This window comes from Rhinolophus sinicus, linkage group LG07, assembly GCF_036562045.2.
Source record: "Rhinolophus sinicus isolate RSC01 linkage group LG07, ASM3656204v1, whole genome shotgun sequence".
NCBI classification, from domain to species: Eukaryota; Metazoa; Chordata; class Mammalia; order Chiroptera; family Rhinolophidae; genus Rhinolophus; species Rhinolophus sinicus.
This window is the reverse complement of record NC_133757.1, coordinates 24264095-24269927: the sequence shown is the minus strand read 5'-3', so window position 1 is coordinate 24269927 and position 5833 is coordinate 24264095. Positions and strand designations below refer to the sequence as shown.

General features: G+C 37.3%; 1 pseudogene; it reads left to right on the top strand.

Annotated features, from left to right (window-relative positions):
• The first annotated feature begins 1169 nt into the window (after positions 1-1169).
• On the top strand, positions 1170-4528 carry LOC109444050 (elongation factor 1-alpha 1; annotated as a pseudogene).
• Positions 4529-5833: the final 1305 nt, after the last annotated feature.

The following is a 5833-nucleotide window of genomic DNA, read 5'->3' as shown; positions in this document are numbered from 1 at the left end:
TGTTTTATGATCTATCAAGAACATATTTTATGAGACAATGTGAAGTAAAGCCCTAAATCAATTACTTTTTTCTGTGCTGATACGCTGCTGTCCAAAAAACATTGAACAGCTCATCCCACTCTCTCTAGTTAAAAAAAAAAAAAAAAAGTTAAAAGCTTATCCTTTTATCCAGAGAAATCCAAAACTCTAATTCAAAAATCTTTATGCATTCCTATGTTTATTGCAGCATTATACACAATAGCCAAGACATGGAAACAAGCGAAATGCCCATCGGTAGATGACTGGATTAAGAAACGGTGGTACATTTATACAATGGAGTATTACGCAGCCATAAAGAAGAAAGAAATCTTACCATTTGCAACAACATGGATGGACCTAGAGAACATTATGTTAAGTGAAATAAGTCAGACAGAGAAAGACAAATACCATATGATCTCACTTATATGTGGAATCTAAAGAAAAGAATAAGTGAATGAACTAATCAGAAACAGTTTTGGAGACAGAGGAAAAATTGAGGGTTGCTAGATGGTAGGGGGGTTGGGGGTAAGGGGGAAGGTGAGGGGATTAGAAAACAGTTGGTAACCACAAGATGGCCACGGGGTTTTGAAAATCAATTTGGAGAATGTAATCAATAATGTTGTAAAGATTTTGTAGGGTATCCGATGGACACTTGTGCCATTTGGGAGACCACCTCAGGGATGATGTAGATGCCTGATCACTGCACTGTACACCTGAAGCTGAACAATAATGAATGCCAACTATAATTATATATATGTATATATGTATATATGTATATATGTATATATGTATATATGTATATATGTATATACTTACAAGAAGCAGAGTACAGCATTAGGAATAGAGACAGTAGACATGTAATGGCTGTGTGCGATGTCAGAGGGATAGTGGATGGGGGAGGGGGGTTCACACAGGGTGAGGGATATAAATGATAAACGTCTAAGTATTACTTTGTCTTGTGCACCTGAAACTAATAAAAAAGAAAAAGTTTATCCTTTGACTCAGTTACAAAAATTATTCTGTGCCATTGATAACTTATACTATTTTTTTAAAGTATACAGTATGCTCTTTTTAAAAAATTACATAAAACTTTTAGTAGTTGACTCTTTTTTGGTAGGCTTTAAACCTAATTCAATGAATTCATTCATTATTTAAATCTATTCTCTGCAATTTTTTGTTTATTCTTCCAGAAGAATTTTGTTGTATTTCAGGTTTTAATAATTAAAGGGAGAATAGGTTTACAACAAATAAAAAAATATTTTAAAATTAGTGTTAATTATTTTATGTTCTTTTTGGTCTCTGGAACAAAAACATTTTTGTTGTTTGTTTTAGAAGTACACACAAATATGTATGGATTATCTTTGGTGGGGGGATATGGGAGTAATCATTACTTCATATTTATAGTTTTTAGTTTTTTCTATAGGAGCATGAATTAATAGGCCCAATGTATAAAGGAAGATTTTTCACAAAGGGTTTGCCACCAGAATACAGGTGTCACGAAAACCACCTCTAAACCTAAGCCAAAATGGGAAAAGAAAAGACTCATATCAACACCATCATCATTGGACATGCAGATTCAGACAAGTCTCCCACTACTGGCCATCTGGTCTGCAAATGTCGTGGGATCAGCGAAAGAACCACTGAGCATTTTGACAAGGAGGATGCTGATAAGGGAAAGGCCTCCTTCGAGTCTGCCTCGGTCGTGGATAAACTGAAAGCTGAACGTGAGCGTTCTATCACCCTGTGGAAATTTGGGACCAGCAAGTATTATGTGACCATCACTGATGCCTTAGAACACAGAGACTTTATGAAAAACATGATTACAGGCTAAACGAAATAAGACAGAAAAAGTTGAGAGCCATATGATTTCACTCATATGTGAGATATAAAACTGGAAGCAAGAAACAAAAACACACAAAAACTCATAGACACAGACAACAGTTTAGTGTTACCAGAAGGTAAGGGGAGAGTGGGGGTGGTAGAAGAGGGTAAAGGGGGTCAAATATATGGTGATGGAAGGAGAACTGACAGAGTGGTGAACTCGCAATGAAATATATGGATGATGTATTATAGAAATATACACTTTAAACCTATATAATTTTGCTAACCAATGTCACCCCAATAAATTTAATTTAAAAAATTGTTTTTAAATACATGTTTACAGGAACATCTCACAAGACTGTGCTATTCGGATTGTTGCTGCTAGTGTTGGTGAATTTGAAGCAGGCATCTCCAAGAATGGGCAGACCTGTGATCGAGGCCTTCTGGCTTACACGCTGGGTGTGAAACAACTTATTGTTCGTGTTAACAAAATGGATTCCACTGAGACACCCCACAGCCAGAAGAGATATGAGGAAATCCTCAAGGAAGTCAGCACCTACATTAAGAAAATTAGCTACAGCCCTGACACAGTACCTTTTGTGCCAGTGTCTGATTGGAATGGTGACAATATGCTGGAGCCAAGTGCTAACATGCCTTGGTTCAAGGGATGGAAAGTCACCCGTAAAGATGGCAATGCCAGTGGAACCACGCTGCTTGAAGCTCTGGATTGCATCCTGCCACCAACTCGTCCCACTGACAGGCCCTTGTGTTTCCCCCTCCAGGACATCTACACAGTTGGTGGTATTGGTACTGTCCCTGTGGGCCGAGTGGACACTGGTGTTCTCAAACTCGGCATAGTTTTCACCTTTGCTCCAGTCAACGTTACAACTGAAGTAAAGTCTGTGGAATGCACCATGAAGCTTTGAGTGAAGCTATTCCTGAGGACAATGTGGGTTTCAATGTCAGGAACGTGTCTGTCAAAGATGTACGTAAAGGCATTGTGGTTGGTGACAGCAAAAATGACCCACCAATGGAAGCAGCTGGCTTCACGGCTCAGATGATTATCCGGAACCATCCAGGCCAAATCAGTGCTGGATATGCACCTGTGTTGGGTTGTCACACAGCCGACATTGCCTGCAAATTTGCTGAACTAAAAGAGAAGATTGATCATCGTTCTGGGAAAAAGCTGGAAGATGGCCGGAAGGTTTTGAAATCTGGTGATGCTGCCATCATTGATATGGTTCCTGACAAGCCCACGTGTGTTGAGAGCTTCTCCAGCTAGCCTCCTCTGGGCTGTCTTGCTGTTCACAGCATGAGACAGACAGTTGTTGGGGTCATCAAAGTTGTGGACGAGAAGGCAGCTGGAGCTGGCAGAGTCACCGAGTCTGTCCAGAAAGCTCAGAAGCCTAAATGAATATAATCCCCAACACCTGCCACCCCAGTCTTAATCAGTGGTGGGAGAAGGTCTCAGACCTCTCTGTGTCAACTGGGTATGTTAGTTTAATAGTAAAATGTTGATTAATGATAATAATGCATCGCAAAACCTTCAGAAGGAAAGGAGAATGTTTGTGGATCATTTCCGTTTTTTGAGTGTGGCAGTTTTTAAGTTAGTTTTTAAAATCAATACTTTTTCATAAAAACAACTTGACCAAAAATCTGCCACAGAATTTTGAGACTCATTAAAACAAAGTTTAATGAGGAAAAAAAATCTAAGGGTAAAACCACCTTTTTACTGTTACCACTTAAATCTGGATGAAGGTATTACACAAGAGAGAAAACCTTTTTTATGTTCATCTGTAACCATTAACTAAAAGTATACAACTCTTTTGTTATCTTGAACACTGAACCTTTGTAGACTTTTAAAGTTAGTGAAATGCAACCACTTATTCACATTTGCTTGCTAAGTAGAAATGATACAGCATATTTTCTCCTGAGTCATTGTGATCAAACATTTCCTTCCTACTGAATTATTTCTATGCAGTCAATTATTTACAGCACACAGACATTGAGCCATTAAGAAGAGATTTTTTTTTGGAGACCAGTAAGAAGAGATTTGGGGGAAATCGTTTCACATAAGACCGGCAGAGCTGAGGCCAGCGTCCAGGTTTCCTGACTCCTTACATCGTGCAGTCTTTCTGAGTGCAGTCTTTAAGTAACGATGATAACACTTAAAAGGGCAGAGTTCACAGAAAGCCTCATCAAATGGCATAGGAGCATCCCTGAAAACTTGCATATATTTGACATTCAGATCACATTTTCATGGCAGTAGGAGAGCTCACAGTTTAAGGAAATTCTGTGGTGTATCCTTAGGTAAAGAGAATCATCACACTACTTTGTCTTTTGTATAAATATATACATGAAATCATAAAGTTTTTGAGCTGTTTAATCAGAACTCCCTGGAGCATACATTCATTTTCCCTACCACATAAAGACATGGGAGGACATCTGTTGATGTTTCTGTCATACAGATATGGAGCATTATCTTTGTAAGTTGTTGGATGTAGGACAATTTTCTTAACTTTTCTGGACCTCAGTTTTCCTATTGGTAAAATTGGAATAAAAATAATTACCTCATCGGACTCTTGTGAGGATTAAATGAGACAAAATTTTAGAGTGCCTAACATAGAAATGCTTTCATTATTTAATGTGTGAGATTAACAGGTAATAAAGATCCATGAACTAAATGTGAGCTTCCGTAATGCCTGTAAGTCACTGACGAAATTGTTGGTGCTGAAGCCACTGCTGACCCTTTTGGATTGCCCATAGCGATCTTCCTCAGGTTACAGCATTCGTTTAATGCCTTTAGATATATAGTTGTTCAAACAAGTAAAGGCCTTGCTGAGTTCAGGATACACTATACCCACTGCCAATGTAATAATCACATCAAAAAGAACAAACAAGGCAACCTAATTTAATTTCCAAGTTTGGGCAATTATGCATAAAGCTGCTATAAACGTCCACGTGCAACTCCTTTGTGTAAACACCAAGAAGTGTGCTCAGTAGACGTATGGTAAGAATATGTTGAGTTTTGTAAGAAACTGCCAAACTTTTCTTCCAAAATGGCTGTACCATTTTTGCATTCCTGCCAGCAATGAAGGAGAGTTCCTGTTGTTCCCCATCTTTGTTAGTATTTGCTGTGTCAATGTTGTGGATTTTGGCCATTCTAATATGTGTGTGGTGAGATCTCATTGTTTTAATTTGCATAGCCCTAATGACAAAAATGGAACAGCTTTTATATGCTTACTTGCTTCTGTGTATCTTCTTTGGTGAGCTGTCTATTAAAGTCTTTGACTCACTTTTTAATTGGATCATTCATTTTCTCACTGTTGAGTTTTAAGAGTCTTTTGTATATTTATCAGATACGTCTTTTGCAAGTATTTTCTCTCGATATGTGGTTTCAGTTTTCATTCTCTTGACAGTGTCTTGTTTTAAATTTTAATGAAGTCCAGCTTATCAATTATTTTTTTTCTTTCATGGATTGTGCCTTTGGTGTTATATCTAAAAAGTAATTGCCAAACTCAAGGTTGTATAGATTTTTCTCTGTTATCTTCTAGTTTTATAGTTTTGTGTTTTACATTTAGGTCTATGATCCATTTTGAATTATTAATATTTGTGAGGGGTAAAAAGTCTGTGTCTAGATTCATTTTTTTTTACATGTGGATGTCCAGTTGTTCCAACACCATATATTAAAAAGACCATTTTTTTCTCCACTGTATTGCCTTTGATCTTTTGTTAAAGATCAGTTAACTATATTTATATAGGTCTATTTCTGGGCTCTCTGTTCTGGTCCACTGATCTATTTGTCTATCCTTTCATCAATGCCACATTATCTTTATTTTTTCTTTTCTTTTTTAAATTAAAGTTTATTGGGGTGACAGTTGTTAGTAAAGTTACATAGGTTTCAAGTGTACAATTCTGTAATACATCATCTATATATCATGTTGTGTGTTCACCACCCAGAGTTAGTTCTCCTTCCATCACCATATATTTGATT